Source organism: Eleutherodactylus coqui, chromosome 3 (assembly GCF_035609145.1).
Source record: "Eleutherodactylus coqui strain aEleCoq1 chromosome 3, aEleCoq1.hap1, whole genome shotgun sequence".
Taxonomy (NCBI): Eukaryota; Metazoa; Chordata; class Amphibia; order Anura; family Eleutherodactylidae; genus Eleutherodactylus; species Eleutherodactylus coqui.
Genome location: NC_089839.1, coordinates 299820986 through 299841522, shown reverse-complemented (window position 1 = coordinate 299841522; position 20537 = coordinate 299820986). Strand labels below are relative to the sequence as shown.

The following is a 20537-nucleotide window of genomic DNA, read 5'->3' as shown; positions in this document are numbered from 1 at the left end:
CATCTCAAGTTCACAGGTCCCACTATTAAGCCACAATACCGGCAAGAGTGGGGCCCCCCCCTCCCAAAAACTTTTACTTCTGAAAAGCCCTCATTAGCATGGCATACCTTAGCTAAGCACCACACTACCTCCAACAAAGCACAATCACTGCCTGCATGACACTCCGCTGCCACTTCTCCTGGGTTACATGCTGCCCAACCCCCCTCCCCCCTGCACGACGCAGTGTCCACAGCGCACACCAAACTGTCCCTGCGCAGCCTTCAGCTGCCCTCATGCCACACCACCCTCATGTCTATTTATAAGTGCGTCTGCCATGAGGAGGAACTGCAGGCACACACTGCAGAGGGTTGGCACGGCTAGGCAGCGACCCTCTTTAAAAGTGGTGGGGCGATAGCCCACAATGCTGTACAGAAGCAATGAGAAATCCAATCCTGTGCCACCGCCATCAGGAGCTGCACACGTGGGCATAGCAATGGGGAACCTATGTGCCACACACTATTCATTCTGTCAAGGTGTCTGTATGCCCCAGTCAGACTGGTAATATGTACCTTAACAGTAACCGCGTTGGTGGTAATGTGGTGGTGACTGCGGACCTAGTAGCGCGGTTTTATTTTGTTGGTTTTCGGAATGTGGCCAGGATTAAGTGGGCCGTGGCGGGGAGATGGTGGGGGGGGCTCTCTTGTTGTGTCGGTAAAGGTGAAATTCTTGGACTGCCACCAGACGAACCAATGCAAAGGCATTTGCCAAGAATGTTTTCATTGTTGGAGGAGGAGGGGGATGTTTTTGAGGCACTACGTGTCCTCTCCACGTGTCCGTGGTTATATGCACCTTAACAGTAACCGCGTTGGTGGGAAATGGCCTCGCCGCCATCATGTCTTTGGGAAGCCTCTGTTTCCACACCCCAGAGACATACCATTAGCAGCGGTATAGGCAGAGCCCAGAATTCGTAACATTTCAGCCGTAGCATTAGGACAGGCCCCACTAACATATCACTAGCAGCATTATAGGGGGAGCACAGTATTAGTTCCATTTCAGTAATAGTAGCACTCAAGACAGGCCCCAGTAACAATTCCAAAGCAGCAGTATAGTGGGAGCGCAGTCTTAGTTCCATTTCAGTAGCTGCAGTATAGCCAAGGCCCAAGTTACATTTATGTAGCTAAAGTGTAGGCCAACCCCACACACCTTTCTGTACCATGAGTGCAGGCGAAGAACATACAAATTGCTATGATTACACTGTAGGTGAGGGCCCAAAAAAATTGGTGTACCAACAGTACTAATGTACCTCAGTAAAAATTGGCCATGCCCAACCAAGATGGCAGGTGAAACCCATTAATCGCTTTGGTTAATGTGGCTTAAGTGGTAACTAGGCCTGGAGGCAGCCCAGTTTAACGAAAAATTGTTTCAAGTTAAAGTTCCAACTCTTTTAAGAGCATTGAAACATATAAAAATTGTTTAGAAAAATTATATGAGTGAGCCTTGTGGCCCTAAGAAAAATTGCCCGTTCAGCGTGATTACGTGAGGTTTCAGGAGGAGTAGCAGGAGGAGGAGGAGGAGGAATATTAGACACAGATTGATGAAGCAGAAATGTCCCCGTTTTGGATGGTGAGAGAGAACTATGCTTCCATCCGCGGGTGCAGCCTACGTATTGTTTAGGTATCGCTGCTGTCCGCTGGTGGAGAACAGAAGTCTGGGGAAATCCAGGCTTTGTTCATCTTGATGAGTGTAAGCCTGTCGGCACTGTCGGTTGACAGGCGGGTACGCTTATCAGTGATGATTCCCCCAGCCGCACTAAACACCCTCTCCGACAAGACGCTAGCCGCAGGACAAGCAAGCACCTCCAGGGCATACAGCGCTAGTTCAGGCCACGTGTCCAGCTTCGACACCCAGTAGTTGTAGGTGGCAGAGGCGTCACGGAGGACGGTCGTGCGATCGGCTACGTACTCCCTCACCATCCTTTTACAGTGCTCCCGCCGACTCAGCCTTGACTGGGGAGCGGTGACACAGTCTTGCTGGGGAGCCATAAAGCTGTCCAGGCCCTTAAAGACTGTTGCACTGCCTGGGCTATACATGCTGCTCGATCTCCGCACCTCCCCTGCTACCTGGCCCTCGGAACTGCGCCTTCTGCCACTAGCGCTGTCGGATGGGAATTTTACCATCAGCTTGTCCACCAGGGTCCTGTGGTATAGCAACACTCTCGAACCCCTTTCCTCTTCGGGAATGAGAGTGGGAAGGTTCTCCTTATAGCGTGGGTCGAGCAGTGTGTACACCCAGTAATCCGTAGTGGCCAGAATGCGTGTAACGCGAGGGTCACGAGAAAGGCATCCTAACATGAAGTCAGCCATGTGTGCCAGGGTACCTGTACGCAACACATGGCTGTCCGCACTAGGAAGATCACTTTCAGGATCATCCTCCTCCTCCTCAGGCCATACACGCTGAAAGGATGACAGGCAAGCAGCATGGGTACCGTCAGCAGTGGGCCAAGCTGTCTCTTCCCCCTCCTCCTCATCCTCCTCATGCTCCTCCTCCTCCTCCTGAACGCGCTGAGATATAGACAGGAGGGTGCTCTGACTATGCAGCGACATACTGTCTTCCCCCGGCTCTGTTTCCGAGCGCAAAGCGGCTGCCTTTATGGTTTGCAGGGAACTTCTCAAGATGCATAGCAGAGGAATGGTGACGCTAATGATTGCAGCATCGCCGCTCACCACCTGGGTAAACTGCTCAAAGTTTCGAAGGACCTGGCAGATGTCTGCCAACCAGGCCCACTCTTCTGAAAAGAATTGAGGAGGCTGACTCCCACTGCGCCGCCCATGTTGGAGTTGGTATTCCACTATAGCTCTACGCTGCTCATAGAGCCTAGCCAACATGTGGAGCGTAGAGTTCCACCGTGTGGGCACGTCGCACAGCAGTCGGTGCACTGGCAGATTAAACCGATGTTGCAGGGTGCGCAGGGTGGCAGCGTCCGTGTGGGACTTGCGGAAATGTGCGCAGAGCCGGCGCACCTTTACGAGCAGGTCTGACAAGCGTGGGTAGCTTTTCAGAAAGCGCTGAACCACCAAATTAAAGACGTGGGCCAGGCATGGCACGTGCGTGAGGCTGCCGAGCTGCAGAGCCGCCACCAGGTTACGGCCGTTGTCACACACGACCATGCCCGGTTGGAGGCTCAGCGGCGCAAGCCAATGGTCGGTCTGCTCTGTCAGACCCTGCAGCAGTTCGTGGGCCGTGTGCCTCCTATCTCCTAAGCTGAGTAGTTTCAGCACGGCCTGCTGACGCTTGCCCACCGCTGTGCTGCCATGCCGCGCGACACCGACTGCTGGCGACGTCCTGCTGCTGCTGACACATCTAGATTGCGAGACAGAGGTTGAGGAGGAGGAGGAGGAGGAGGGTGCTTTAGTGGAGGAAGCATACACCGCCGCAGATACCAGCACCGAGCTGGGGCCCGCAATTCTGGGGGTGGGTAGGACGTGAGCGGTCCCAGGCTCTGACTCTGTCCCAGCCTCCACTAAATTCACCCAATGTGCCGTCAGGGAGATGTAGTGGCCCTGCCCGCCTGTGCTTGTCCACGTGTCCGTAGTTAAGTGGACCTTGCCACTAACCGCATTCGTGAGGGCGCGTACAATGTTGCAGGAGACGTGGTCGTGCAGGGCTGGGACGGCACATCGGGAAAAGTAGTGGCGACTGGGAACTGAGTAGCGCGGGGCCGCCGCCGCCATCATAGCTTTGAAAGCCTCCGTTTCCACAACCCTATACGGCAGCATCTCAAGGCTGATAAATTTGGCTATGTGGACGGTTAACGATTGAGCGTGCGGGTGCGTGGCGGCGTACTTGCGCTTGCGCTCCAACACTTGCGCTAGCGACGGCTGGACTGTGCGGTGCGAGACATTGGTGGATGGGGCCGAGGACAGCGGAGGTGAGGGTGTGGGTGCAGGCCAGGAGACGGTAGTGCCTGTGTCCTGAGAGGGGGGTTGGATCTCAGTGGCAGGTTGGGGCACAGGGGGAGAGGCAGCGGTGCAAACCGGAGGCAGTGAACGGCCTTCGTCCCACCTTGTGGGGTGCTTGGCCATCATATGTCTGCGCATGCTGGTGGTGGTGAGGCTGTTGGTGGTGGCTCCCCGGCTGATCTTGGCGCGACAAAGGTTGCACACCACTGTTCGTCGGTTGTCAGGTGTCTCTGTGAAAAACTGCCAGACCTTAGAGCACCTCGACCTCTGCAGGGTGGCATGGCGCGAGGGTGCGCTTTGGGAAACAGTTGGTGGATTATTCGGTCTGGCCCTGCCTCCACCCCTGGCCACCGCACTGCCTCTTGCAACCTGCCCTGCTGCTGCCCTTGCCTGCCCCTCTGAAGACCTGTCCTAAGTAGGCGTTGCACACCAGGTGGGGTCAGTCACCTCATCGTCCTGCTGCTCTTCCTCCGAATCCTCTGTGTGCTCCTCCCTCGGACTTACTGCCCTTACTACTACCTCACTTCAAGACAACTGTGTCTCATCGTCATCGTCCTCCTCACCCACTGAAAGGTCTTGAGACAGTTGCCGGAAGTCCCCAGCCTCATCCCCCGGACCCCGGGAACTTTCCAATGGTTGTGCATCAGTGACGATAAACTCCTCTGGTGGGAGAGGAACCACTGCTGCCCAATCTGAGCAGGGGCCCGAGAACAGTTCCTGGGAGTCTTCCCGCTCCTGAGCATGTGTCATTGTAGTGGAGTGAGGAGGCTGGGAGGAAGGAGGAGCAGCAGACAGAGGATTCGGATTTGCAGCACTGGACGGCGCAGAACTGTGGGTGGATGATAGCTAGCTTGAAGCACTTTCTGCCATCCAGGACAGGACCTGCTCACACTGCTCATTTTCTAATAAAGGTCTACCACGTGGACCCATTAATTGGGCGATGAATGTGGGGACGCCAGAAACGTGCCTCTCTCCTAATCGCGCAGCAGTCGGCTGCGACACACCTGGATCAGGAGCTCGGCCTGTGCACACACCCTCACTTGGGCCTACGCGTCCTCAGCCGCGTCCACGTCCTCTAGGCCTACCCCTACCCCTCAGCATGCTGTATTACCAGTGATTTCCAAGCCAGGAAAGAAATTGGCGCGAGCCTGCAGCCAAAATAGAATTTTTTCCCTTGTTTTTCAAAGGACAAGCCACACTGCGTGTATTCAATGAATACTACTAAGTTTAATAACTGTGTTGTGGCCCTGCAAATGTGTCAGAGAACTGCAGTGATGCAAAGTTATTGGCTACAGCAGATCAGGGATTTCCCATGCAGGAAAAAAATTGGCGCAAGCCTGCAGTAAAACGTAGCTGGCTGCGTCTGATTTTTTTAACGTTCTGCATGCAGCACACACGTACCCAGAGCCCTGAGGACTGTCAGAGGCAGGCAAAATAGAATTTTTTCCCTTGTTTTTCAAAGGACAAGCCACACTGCGTCTATTCAATGAACAATAAATGTCTTCTGGCCCTGCCTACACAATTCTATCCCTGTAGTATTAATGCCGGGTGCAATGGTCTGCACAGCCGGTTTTGAGGAAAAAAAAAAAAATGCAACACTGCTAACAGCAGCCTGGACAGTACTGCACACGGATAGATGTGGCCCTAGAAAGGACCGTTGGGGTTCTTGAAGCCTACACTCACTGCTAACACTCTCCCTGCCTAACCACCACTTCTGTCCCTATTGCAGGGTGCAATGCTCTGCAGATCCAATTTTGAAAAAAAAAAAAAAATACAGTGCTAACACAGTACTGCACACTAGTAGATGTGGCCCTGAGAAGGGCCGTTGGGGTTCTTGAAGCCTACACTGACTCCTAACGCTCTCCCTACAGCAGCACCAGCACGATAGTACTTTCCCTCAGCTAACTCACAAGGCATCTGAGGCGAGCCGCGGGAGGGGCCGATTTTTATACTCGGTGACATCAGATCTCCCCAGCCACTCACTGCAGGGGGGTGGTATAGGGCTTGAACGTCACAGGGGGAAGTTGTAATGCCTTCCCTGTCTTTCAATTGGCCAGAAAAGCGCGCTAACGTCTCAGAGAGGAAACTGAAAGTAACCGGAACACCGCGTGGTACTCGTTACGAGTAACGAGCATCCCGAACACCCTAATATTCGCACGAATATCAAGCTCGGACGAGTACGTTCGCTCATCTCTACTCGTGACCTCTGCAGTTGCACAGCGCCCTGCTACCAACTTGTCGGGGATACCAGGCGGATGTAGGCTGGGGAAGATTGCCCCCTGATGTTTATGTGGCCAGATGATGCAATAATGTCTTAATCATCCTCTTCCTGGCTATGACTCCTCTTCTCTGATGTTCTGAGGTGCCAATGTTAGTTGATTTGTGCTGTATTTATATACTAAACTTAGTCCTGGTGCTGTGCTTATGAACCAAGCTTGGTTCTGGCACTGTATTTATGTTATGAGCTTGGTTCTGATATTGTATTTGCATACTGATGTTGGTTCATGCTGTATTTATATACTGAGTTTGGTTCTGGTATAGTATTTATTCACTGAGCTGTTCTGGTGTGGGTTTGCTGCTTTCAGCACACACAGAATCAGTGATATATATATTTTTTCTTATGACGAGGAGACACCAAAGGACATTTCACACTGGGTTCCATCTAACCTAAGGCTGGCACTGGGTGTAAATCTCAGAGGTGGGATTCCCATCTAGAAGACATTTAGGGCTTATCCTGTATTTATACCAGAAATGTCTAGAATGGAAATCCAACTGCTATGGCCGGCAAATGGAGATTTGTGTTTCTTCTATTGTGTCCGCAGCGATTTCTATCTATTTGATATTTATATGTGATCCTAAAAACTGAATCAAGGTCTGAAGAGGCTCTCCAATGGATAAAGTAGGGACTTCCTGACGTACTCGCGTACATAATAGCTCTTTAGGAAATTGGTGGCAATTGACAACCAATGTGGCCGCCATTACAAAACAAACTATATAGGTTTATATCAAGTTTGATAAGCCACAAAAAGTTTTCTTTTGTCTTATTGACTTATTAGACTCAGAATTAACAGCAACTAATTAAAACTTGATTTGCATTTCCTATCATCATCTTGCGAGTCATGTCCATCCCAGAATCATCCTTCATTGGAGCTCTGTACATGCCCTGCAGCCAATTGGCCAATACGAGCATCTATTTCAATGCTTCTCATTAATTACAATTATTAATATGCTCGCCATATGCTGAAATCATGCGTCTGCTTCCGGAAGATTCTAAGGGGGCAGAGTAATCAGTGGTATTTTTCTGCCATGCTGATGAAACAAATGAGACTTAATGCAAAGTTATACTGCGGGGTGCAGAAGTCAATTGCCCTGAGGGAAATAGAGAAATTAATTGCCACTCCCCCACCCCCCACCCCCGCTCCGTTCTCTCTGCTATTGAAATTTTTATCATTTAGGCAATTATGACAGAGCTGAGAATTTCTGTAATTGCAAATGTGCTTTCCAAGAATTTTACTGATGTGGAAGCATAAACGCCAAGTGTTATAGATCTGCAATTATTTAGTAACCGAGGGCCCAATGCTAACACTTGGAATGGGGTCCGCTCTGTCAAGACATGAAAGGCATATGGTTAGGAAAGTCTTCACTCCTTTCTTCTCCTTTCATTGGTTTCCCAGTCATCTGTATTCATTTTTCCAATCTTGCCTTTCAGCATCACAAATAGAGATGGATTGTGATAAGTATCACCTATATAGATACCACAGGATCCACCATTCACAATAAGTGATGTCACAGCTCACCTCCTCCCTCTTCCTGCACTGGTCACAAAGCATGACCACATCACTCTCCCATAGAAGGCAATGGGTCATCTCCTGTTTACAGGTTCCTATGGTCCATGCGGTTTCTATAAAGCATATCTCTAAATGCTCCAGCTTAGGTAAGGTGGCCTCCAAGTATTTTATTTTTTTTAATTGGTCTAGAATCGAGTAAGAGTAAAAAGTGGACTCACCCGGTGTGGGAGGACCTGTCTATACTGTGGGCTCCCACACCACTTGTCCGGGTGTGCCTTTAGTAAGGACTGCTACATGCACCTAATCCCTGTACTGTTATAGAAGTTCAGGGAGAACATCACCGGAATAACGCAGGGTCCAAGACTCGGTCATAAATATGAAATAAACTAGTAGTTATTAGGAAATTATAGTAGCATTGTTTCTGGTGGCACAATACACCAGTCAGCTCTGCTACATGCATGTCACACATACAGCTCTGCTACATGAACATCACACACACAGCACTGCTGCAAACATTGTTCATCCCATACAACAGGGATCAAAAGCAGCACAGCACTGGAGATGATGGACCTGTACTGATGTCACCATCATGCTCCGCCCATGATCACATGACGGTGACATCATCAAAGATCCTGCACCCTTGTGCAGATTACGGGTGGACTACAAATCCCCTGCGGCCTCAGTTGCTATGGAATGCTAACGAACTCCTAGCCGGACAGCAGCCGTGTGCGCACAGGACCTGTGATGATGTCACCATCATGTGATCAGCGACGGAGCATGTAACTCCATCACTGGGGGCGAATGACCTTTGATGACATCACCATCATGTGATCAGGAGCGGTGCATGTAAATCACTCACTCACGCACGAACGGACAGGTCGTCATTAGTATTGAGTCATTAGTATGAAAATTGGTGTCAGTAGCTGTTTTTAAGTAAAGCACATTACTTACTTCAGAGGAGACCACAAGCCAGTAGGGGTTCACAATTATCCAAGTTCGCTTTCATAAGCAGAATCTCCAGGCGGACATTGGGCGAAACTTCATTTCAAGACTTTTATTTTTATTTATAATTTTTATTGCATTTTAATTATTTAATCGACAGAACTACACATAGGATTATACTCATCTTTATGTGCTTACATGTATATTTTATGCATTATGCTTTACTGGAGGATACCCAAGCCATGAAACCGATACACATTGTGTTTAACACTCACAACTTTATTTGTAGGGTGCATAATAACATCCTCTCCATGCCTTGGGGGTTCATGTACACGGAAACAAACAAACAAAATGGTTGTTAAGCGGTTGTGGCCCCTGCTCCTGGTGGATAGCATGTGGCGTAGTGCAGGTATTCCCTAGTGAAAAAGGGCTCCAGGAGTCGAGGTAATGGTCAAACAGTAGAACACACTTCTTTTATTGTAATTCTAGGCAACATCCAATACAGTCCAATACCCATATATCAGAATCTGGAGCTTGGTGACTGGAGATACCGCCCTCAGTAGAATGTGTCCTATGTGGCACCTTCTCTCCGACTTAGGGAATGGATCTGTCTCTGGCTGTCCTGTTTCAATCTTTCTTTAACCCCTTAGTGACAAAGCCTGTTTGCGCCTTAGTGACAGAGCCAAATTTTTGAAAGCTGACATGCGTCGTTCAACATAGCATAACTCCGTAAAGGCTTTACATATCCAAGTGATTCTGACATTGTTTTTTCGCCACATGTTGTACTTCATTTAGGTGGTAAAAATAGACCAATATAATTTGTGTATATTTATTAAAAGAGCCCAAATTGGAAACATTTTGAAAAAATTGTCATTTTTTTCACATTTTCAACTGTAATATCTTAGATATGTTCAAACATACTCTACAAATTTTTGATAGAATATATATTTCCATCTGTTTACTTTACTCTGGACACACATTGGAAAAACTTTTGTGGGTTTTTTTTTTAGGCATTATACAACACACATATGAATGAAGACTTGCACCCCTGTTTGTCCCGTGTTCAGAAATATACCCATTGTGGCCCTAATATTATGTCCGCATGCACAACAGGGCCCAAAATGAAAGGAGTAATCGGTGGCTTTCAGAACATAGATTTTGCTTGAAGTCCTTTTAGGCCCCATTGCCCACTTGTAGAGTTCTTAAGCGGCCAAAACCATAGAGAACCCCCACAAATGACCCCATTTTGAAAACTAGACCCCTTAATGAATTTATCTAGGGGTGTACTATGTATTTTGACCCCACAGTTTTTGAATGAATTCATGCAAAGCAAAAGGAAAAAATTGGGATTTTCCTTTTTTGGCAATTCTGTCATTTTAAAAACAGCTTTTTTTGAACAGCACACATATGAAGGAAGACTTGCACCCCAAAATGGATACCCCTGTTTGTGCTGTTTTCAGAAACATACCCATTGTGGCCCTAATCTTATGTCTGAATGCACACCAGGGCCAAAAATAAAAGGAGTAGTCAGTGGCTTTTAGAACATAAATTTAGCATGAAGGTGATTTAGGCCCCATTGCCCACTTGTAGAGCTCTTGAGCGGCCAAAACTATAGAGAACACCAACAAATGACCCCATTCGAAAACCAGACCCCTTAACACGTTCATCTAGGGGTGTACTGTGTATTTTAACCCTACAATTTTTGAATTGATCTAAGCAAAGCAGTGGGAAAATATTACGATTTTCATTTTTTGGGCAATTGCGTCAATTTAAAAACAGGTTTTTTTTGTACAGCACACATATAAATGAAGACTTTCACCCCAAAATGGATACCCCTGTTTGTCCCGTGTTCAGAAACATACCCATTGTGGCCCTAATAGACTTACAGGACCCATGGCTAGGCCTACAATGAAAGGAGCACCCGTTGGATTTCAGGGTACAACGGAATAAATTCCAGGCCCCATTGCCCACTTATAGAGCCATTGAGCGACTAAAACGATAAGTAACCCCCTCAAATGACCTCATTTTGAAAACTAGACCCCTTAACAAATTCATCTAGGGGTGTACTGCGTATTTTGACCCCACAGTATTTGAATGAATCTAAGCAAAGCAGAAGGAAAAAATTACGATTTTCAATTTTTTTGGCAATTTTTGTAATTTAAAAACAGTTTTTTTGTACGGTGTACATAGGAATGAAGACGTTCACCCCAAAATAGATACCCCTGTTTGACTTGTGTTCAGAAACATACCCATTGTGGCCCTAATTTACTTACAGGACCCATGGCAAGGCCTATAAAAGAGGGAACACCCGTTGTAATGCAGGGTACAACTGAATAAATTCCAGGCCCCATTGCTCATTTGTACAGAATAAAAATTGACTCCCTAAAAATACCCCCACCCCTCACACACACACACACTCCGCGCCCTTTTAGGCGTTCCCCAAATCTTAGATAAAAGTAATAATGTGTGGTATTTCCGAAGACAGGGGTAATTACGGAGGCTGGTTGGGATGGGCACATGGGGCAATAAAACCGGGTATCCCCCCTCCTCTTATGCTTTTTGGGGGTCATTTCTTGACCTCAGTAGCTGGTATGGGGTGTAAAAAGTGGCGTTCCATGAGTCTTCATAAGCTTGCGGAGGTGCGGCGGTCTCACACAGAAGGCGCTCAACAAGCTGCTCCTGGAACTGCATGAAGGCGAGCGTTCCCGGGGCTTATTGTAAATTACGTATTACAGGTAGCGGTCTGAATAACGCCAGGCTCACGCAGCCGTAGGTGGAATCCGCTTGCGGAGGCCCGCAGCGGATCCCATCTGTGAGCCTGACTGTGACCCTGCGTACGGCCGCGTAATGTACTGCGCATAACTGCGTACTTACACAGGTGGTCATGCGCAGTCCGGCACCGTTGCTTAACGATGACACGGGTTCCCGCAGCCCGTACACAATGTAGTAGCATATAGTCTGCGGGTATATCCGCGACCATGGAGCACAATGGGCTCCATGTTGCAAATATCCGTGATAAAATAGAACCTGCTGCGTTCTCTTTTCTGCGAGTGGATTACGCAATTCCAACCCACTAATGTGAGCCGAATTGTGTAATCCAATGCGATTGATCTGCGTATTACCGCGGATCAGACGCATGCGGAATCCGTAATTCCTATCCGGTCATGTGAGACCGACCTATGTTAGATCGCTACTTTTTTATTACGTGACCGGGCCACCCATCACTGCTCCAGGCTCTCGGCGACCGTTTGTCGCTGGGAGCAAGGAGATTTTAAATTTCCTGGGCTCCCCGCCTCCTGCGCATGTGTCCGGCATTTTGCCAGCAATCGCATGTGCAGAATTCGGGAAGGTTCACGAAGGAGGATTGCGTCGGAGTTCAAATACGGAGGCCTCCGGTAAAAAGTTTAATTTCCTCTCACCGATCGCATCGGTGAGGGGAGATGAAACTTCAAAATTTTTTAAAACTTTTACGTGACCGCCATTATCCATTGGATAACGGCGGACACGTGACCAGGAACCGCTCACCGCGGCCCCCCATGAAATCTCCGGGCTCTTGGCTCAGTTTATCCGGGCAGTCTACAGCTTTTGCGCATGCGTCCGCCATTTTGGCGACGGGCGTGTGCACAGAAGCTGGGGTAAGGTCCGCGGATAAATCCGGCGGCCTTATGTACGTACTTTCATCCTCCCTCACGGATATGGTCATGGGACCTTCTTACAAGCAGGGACATCTCCTATAAACCTATAACAAATGAAGACAGAACATTCCTGCACTCCACCCTGTTGTACCGGAGACATGTTCCTCGGCTCCTTTCCTCAATAATGAACATACTCCCATCATCTTGTAGATGCGATTATGGAAGGAAAGTAATAATCTGCAAATACAAGTGTTCACGGACTGAGCGCCACATGTAAAGCATCATCATAGTTTCCGCATTCGACGTCTCCTCCTCTATCCAGACAATGTATTCATGGACACTGATCTCAGAAGATTTCTCGAATCTACACTGGAAGTATTTATCGAGGATCCGGTTCTATCACGAGATGGCCAGGCTGCTTAAATACCATTTACATCTATCCTGCATGATGAGCATAATGTAGAACTGGAGGCAATCACAAGATGTGGTCGGCTTTTACTTACTTGCTGGGAGTATTGTAATTGCATTTGTCTTGTGATCAATTCCTCATTATTCTTACAAGCATTCCTTCTCTGATTGAGGCTGGAGGACTGATGAGGTCTGCGGTCTCCCGGAACCAAAGAGGGAAATTATGTATTGTGAGTGGCGTTAGTTTTTAATATATAGTCTGTGTCATTATGAAGATTCACATAAGGAGGTGGACCGATTTCATAGCTAGATAGATATGAGAGATAGATAGATAGATAGATAGATAGATACGATATAGATAGATAGATATGAGATAGATAGATATGAGATAGATAGATAGATAGATACGATATAGATAGATAGATAGATATATGAGATAGATAGATAGATAGATAGAGAGATAGGTAGATATGAGATAGATAGATAGATAGATAGATAGATAGATATGAGAGAGATAGATAGATAGGTAGATGTGAGATAGATAGATAGATAGATAGATAGATAGATAGATAGATAGATAGATAGATAGATAGATACGATATAGATAGATAGATAGATACGAGATAGATAGATAGATAGATAGATAGATATGAGAGAGATAGATAGATAGATATGAGAGAGATAGATAGATAGATAGATACGATATAGATAGATAGATAGATAGATACGAGATAGATAGATAGATAGATAGATATGAGAGAGATAGATAGATAGGTAGATATGAGATAGATAGATAGATAGATAGATATGAGATAGATAGATAGATAGATAGACAGATAGATGTGAGATAGACAGATAGATGAGATAGATATGAGATAGATAGATAGATAGATAGATATTAGATAGATAGATAGATATGAGATAGATAGATAGATAGATATGAGATAGATAGATATGAGATAGATAGATAGATAGATAGATAGATAGATAGATAGATATGAGAGAGATAGATAGATAGGTAGATATGAGATAGATAGATAGATACGAGATAGATAGATAGATAGATATGAGATAGATAGATAGATAGATAGATAGATAGATAGATAGATAGATATGAGAGAGATAGATAGATAGATATGAGAGAGATAGATAGATAGGTAGATATGAGATAGATAGATAGATAGATAGATAGATAGATACGATATAGATAGATAGATAGATAGATAGATACGATATAGATAGATAGATAGATAGATAGATAGATAGATAGATAGATAGATACGAGATAGATAGATTGATATGAGAGAGATAGATAGGTAGATATGAGATAGATAGATAGATAGATAGATAGATAGATAGATAGATAGATAGATAGATACGATATAGATAGATAGATAGATAGATAGATATGAGGGAGATAGATAGATAGGTAGATATGAGATAGATAGATAGATAGATATGAGATAGATAGATAGATAGATAGATAGACAGATAGATGTGAGATAGACAGATAGATGTGAGATAGATATGAGAGAGATAGATAGATATTAGATAGATAGATAGATAGATAGATAGATAGATAGATAGATAGATAGATAGATAGATAGATATGAGATAGATAGATAGATAGATATGAGATAGATAGATAGATATTAGATAGATAGATAGATATTAGATAGATAGATATGAGATAGATAGATAGATATGAGATAGATAGATAGATAGATAGATAGAAGATAGATAGATATGAGATAGATAGATAGATAGATAGATAGATAGATAGATAGATAGATAGATAGACAGGCAGACATGTACTACATCAGGACTACAATCTCCATCCTCTTTTGCTTGTTGGGACTAATTACACTGTGGGATGTGTAGTGCTTCAGCAGCTGGTGAGTAACAGGTTGCCTGCTGTTCTACCTCTACCTCGCCAGTAATCAATGGCAGGCGCCTCGCCCTGCTTCTCTATTGTGGGGCGAATGCAATCAATTTTAATATATCTCAGTAAGATTGTGAAATACACAATTAATTCTAATACTGAAGAGATTCGCTACAGCGCCCCTGAAATGTGGGCCTCTCACAGCTGGTTATTACTATTTATCTAACAGCTTATCTCCCCGCTGCTATCTATGGGGGGAGAAAAATTAATTAGCCATCAAAATAGAGTAAAAAACACACCAGGTTTACAGTGAATCGTATGCAGGATCCACGTGACGTTGAGCTTCGTCTCGTTCTGCATTGTTGTGTCTGCTCGTCTCTTCAGTCGCTCCAAATTCTGTATCTTCTGCCAGGGAGACAAATAGGAAAATGTCTTGTAACAATGGCGCGATGTTATAATGGGATTCTAAGCAAATACTGTGAAAGCGAGTCCTTCATCTGGGACTCCATCAATTGTTTGGAATGGAGAAGAGTTACAAAGTGCATCTCCCTCTCTCTGGAGGACCTGATGTTTATGCATTACATACACAGACCATTAATTTTAATAGACACCATGTAATGCTTCATTTCTCCTCTGGAGGCATTGCAGGAGAATTGAACACTTATTGCCAGGTTCCTTCACAAATTACCTACACCAATGACTCCCAACTATGGCGCCGTGAGAACCCATTAGAGGTGTTGTGGAACTCAGGTTAGGAAATGAGAATTAGCTGCACCGCAGTCACTTTACCCTCTCCAATGTTGCGATCCAGAAGGACCAGGGCCTGACATAGGAGAGCACACTGGACAGACGGAGCGCCCACGATGCACAGTAACACACTTGTCTTGCTAAAAAGGAGCAGAGCATGATGGAGAGAAGATGCACATGAGGAGAAGAACTGGTGGATTGGCAAGTGGTGGACTGGCGAATAAATGGCAGCACTAAATGAAGATCTGATTCCTAGCTACTGAACAGTTCCACTAACTGATAGCAAGCAGACGTTATAAAATGGTCCAATATATAGTGCTTTGACTTTCTTGCCATAAGAGTAGACTATCCCTTTAATTATTAAATTGACTACCCCTTAAACTGTTAAAGGTTGTCCCATGTGAAAGGGCCCTAACACCTATATGTAGATAAGACAGGAACCACCATTCACAATAGGTGATCAGATGTGATTATCTCCTCTTTCTGCAAAATGACCCCTGGAGCATGCCTAGAACAGTCTCCTATACAAGTCAATTGGTCCCCTACTGTCCATTGCGTGAATGGCCCATGAGGCTGCTGTAAAGCATATCTATAATATATATATATATATAGGTGATATATTCCCTATAGGCCTCCTGCACATGGACATGTCAGATACCGGCTGCAGGATCCCACATCGGAATCCAACCCTGTGCCCGGTGGGTGACCCCGCGTACCTGTCATTTTTTTTTCATTTTCCATGCTGCATATGGCCCAGACAGCTCGCCATTGGACATGCGTAGTACAGATTTTCCATAGCATGTTATGGACGGTATTTGCTGCGGAACACGGAGGCGTTTGCAAAGTTGTTTCACTTTGTTTTTTAATTAGGTCAATTAGATTGATATAAAAGCATGATTGCAAGATACTCTGTGAGATGTAACCAAGGCAAAGAAATGGTTTGAGATGACCTGAGTGTGAGGGCTCCTTCACATGGCCATGTTTGCGTGAGTTTTCATAGTACCAGTGTTTCTGGTGGTGCAATGCGCCACTTATAATATAATATAGTGAATGACATCACACGTATCTCACTGAAGGACCTTCGATGACAGTTGGAGTTGGTCAAAATGTTGGAGGACCTGTGATGACGTCTGCATCATGTGATCAGGGGCGGAGCATGTAACTCTCTAGATGAAGGTCCTTTTATGACATCACCGTCATGTCATCAGGGGGAAGAGCTCAGAGCTCCAGTGATTCAGCTACTTACTGAGGGGAAATCGTGGCTGAGATGAAGGACCTGTGTTGACGTCAGCGTCATGTGATCAGGGGCGGAGCATGTAACTCACTCTCTCAATGAAGGACCTTTGATGATGTCACTGTCATGTGATCAGGGGCTGAGCATGTAACTCACTCACGGACAAGTGCTCGTTAGTACTTTGATAGGAGGTGCGCACATACCAAGGGGTAGGGTGAAACACTGTGAAAAATGCAGGGAAAGAAGACAGCTGGACCGCATTAGGCTTTAATAGCCAATCAGTTCCACAGAAAGGGAGTATCACACACAGCGACACGCGTGGAACAGGCTGTTTACATGGCTTATCAAACATCGTTCATGTGTAAATACATTGCGGCGAATGTATTTGGCAAACGCTCATCTGAAGGAGCATCTGATGATATAAACAATTGGCATCACCTGAGTGCGAGCCTAGCGAATGGTTTAAGTACAGTTTAAAGTTTTACTTCTACCGTGTTTCCCCAAAATAAGACAGTGTCTTATATTAATTTTTGTTCAAAAATGTTTAACTTTTTTACATGTATAGCTGCCTGGACACTATTTAAATTGACTTTTTTAAATTAACTGTCGGCAGGGCTTAATTTTGGAGTAGGGCTTATATTTCAAGCATCCTCAAAAAGTCTGAAAAATCATTTTGCATCCTTAAAAATTCTGGAAAATCATGCTATGTCTTATTTTCAGGGAAACAGGGTAGTTGTTGAAACTTTCTTGCAAGTTCTATAAAAAAAAAGTCCTGAACGGGAATGGGGGTTGGGGGGGGGCTTGTATAATTATAGCCTGACATTGGTGACTGTGATGTTCTACTAGGACCTCGGTGTTGTTACCCTCATCTTACGAAAGTTCATTTCAGACTGTAAGTAAACGATCCACGAAATAAACAAGATTTAATGCTCCCCCGAGAGCTAAACTACCCATTAATATACGTCGGAGGCACAAAGGTAATAATTACTGTCAATTTAAAATGATTGGCTCATTTGCTTCGGACAAGTTATAATTATTGTGAAATAATGATACGGTGCAAGAAAAACAGCAACATAATAACACATCGGGACGCGGCTCGAATTGGTTACTTACGTTTCTGTCCAACCTGCAAAAATCTATTTTATATCAAAGTATTGATTTAGCTGCAGGTGTCTGCAGGCTGGGTGACAGGTTGGCGATACACCGAGTGGCCACTTTATTACAGACCCCCATCCAGTAGGGCACAGGTGTCAAACACAAGGCCCGCGGGCCGCATCCGGCCCGCCGCTTCATTTTCTGTGGCCCGCCAGCTGTGCACAAAGTTCCCTCACCTCCGTGCTGCTGTCAGTAGGCAATCTTCTCTAGGCTTGTTCTGTCTAGTGCAGACAGTAATAGAGGAGTGCCGATGGCACACTGACAACGGCCGCGGAGGAGGGAAGAAGACTGCAGAGAACATGATCTCTGCAGCGAGGAGAGCGACGCTGAGGAGGAGCAGCTGCAGGGTGAGAGCCTGGTCAGCGCTGACCTCCTCCCACTGGCCCTACATCTGTTCATGGCTGTAGGCCTGGGGGGACATCAGGGGCCCAAGTATGCAGAAGGGCCCCAAGCAGATAGCAGCCGATATACTTGCCAATGGGACCACATTGGATGCAGGTAAGTATAAAAATGCAGAAGTGTTCTTGTATGCATATGTATGTGTGTGCGTATATATATATGTGTGTGTGTGTGTGCATCTGTGTGCATGTATGTGTATAATAGTGTGCGTCTGTGCGCGTGTATGTGTATAATAGTGTGTGTCTGTGCATGTATGTGTATAATAGTGTGCATCTGTGCATGTATGTGTATAATAATGTGCATCTGTGCATGTAGGTGTATAATAATGTGTGTCTGTCAATGTATGTGTATAATAGTGTGCATCTGTGCGCATGTATGTGTATAATAGTGTGCGTCTGTGTGCATGTATGTGTATAATAGTGTGTGTCTATGCCCATGTATGTGTATAATAGTGTGCATCTGTGCATGTATGTGTATAATAATGTGTGTCTGTCAATGTATGTGTATAATAGTGTACATCTGTGCGCATGTATGTGTATAATAGTGTGCGTCTGTGCGCATGTATGTGTATAATAGTGTGCGTCTGTGCGCATGTATGTGTATAATAGTGTGCGTCTGTGCGCATGTGTATAATACTGTGCGTCTGTGCGCATGTGTATAATAGTGTGCGTCTGTGCGCATATGTGTATAATAATGTGCGTCTGTGCGCATATGTGTATAATAGTGTGCGTCTGTGCGCGTGTATGTGTATAATAGTGTGCGTCTGTGCATGTATGTGTATAATAATGTGCGTCTGTGCGCATATGTGTATAATAGTGTGCGTCTGTGCGCATATGTGTATAATAGTGTGCGTCTGTGCGCGTGTATGTGTATAATAGTGTGCGTCTGTGCATGTATGTGTATAATAATGTGCGTCTGTGCGCATATGTGTATAATAGTGTGCGTCTGTGCGCATATGTGTATAATAGTGTGCGTCTGTCCGCATATGTGTATAATAGTGTGCGTCTGTGCGCGTGTATGTGTATAATAGTGTGTGTCTGTGCATGTATGTGTATAATAGTGTGCGTCTGTGCGCATATGTGTATAATAGTGTGCGTCTGTGCGCGTGTATGTGTATAATAGTGTGTGTCTGTGCATGTATGTGTATAATAATGTGCATCTGTGCGCATATGTGTATAATAGTGTGCGTCTGTGCGCATATGTGTATAATAGTGTGCGTCTGTGCGCATATGTGTATAATAGTGTGTGTCTGTGCATGTATGTGTATAATAATGTGCGTCTGTGCGCATATGTGTATAATAGTGTACATCTGTGCGCATATATGTATAATAGTGTGCGTCTGGTCACATATGAGTATAATAGTATAAGGCTGATGTGGCCCTCGGTGAAAATGAGTTTGACAAGCCTGCAGTAGGGCGTTGGACCTCCTATGGCCTACAGAACTGCAGTAGTTTGTTGTGGTATAAAGTCCACTGCGGGAATATTGGCCCCTGTGGACAGGAAGCTTCTTGTACTTATGACAATTAGATGGAGGCGCTGACATGTTCTCATCAGCTGACAGGGAGGAGTCACTGATTCATGCTGCTTGCGCCAAATTCTGCCCTCCCATCCGCAAGGGGCAACAGGAATCTGGATCCATGTGACCAGGAGATGTTTCTCCGCTGCTCAGTGATACAATGTTGCGCTCTTTCGCCCGCTGGAGTCTCGTCTTTCTGCTTCTCTTAGACACAACGGCGCTGGACCTGGTCGTTCGCTGTTATATCCCATCCAGGCTAAGGAACGGCGAGTTGTGCGTTCAGACAAGCTAGGTGGAGCTCAGTGTTGTATTCGGCTGCAGTTTGCTGTATTTACCCAGACGATTGTGATGTCCGTCTGAGAAACCTGGACTGATGCTACCCTTGTGAATTTGTGCGGGTGGGGGATGCGATGCATTATGTAAGTAGAAGGCGTTGCATCGCCGCACTTGTGATTTTCACGTGTATTTCTCATGCATATAAAAATCACATGTAGTTCTAATAGCAAAAAACGAAATAAAATTGTGCTGCACTCGAATGAAAATCCCTTTCTCATCTGAGTGCGATGCAAGCTGTTTGTCTTCCAGACGAAATAATAGGTGATTCTAGAACAGAATTGCCCAAAAATAGGACATGTAGCGATTTTTCGATTTTGCGCTATTGGCACAAGTGAAACATTGCCCATGTAAATTAACCCATTGAAAACCGTGGGCTGTTTTCCTGTGCGAGTTCCGTCTATATCACAATCAGAAGGAACTCTTACAGGAGGATTCTTCATGAAAACACAGCAGCTGTTTGTCAGAACGATTCCTGACATCCTCCTCTGCCCGTTCAGCAACAAGTTCTCTCCATCCATAGGATCCCCTTTCGTGGATGTTCGTCCTTGATCACGCCA

The 20537-nt window shown here is 45.7% G+C and overlaps 1 protein-coding gene across 2 annotated transcripts in view; it reads left to right on the top strand.

Annotated features, from left to right (window-relative positions):
* Positions 1-20537, top strand: part of NEGR1 (neuronal growth regulator 1) — a 561497-nt gene that overhangs the window by 251023 nt on the left and 289937 nt on the right. The gene's annotated exons all lie outside the window — the stretch shown is intronic.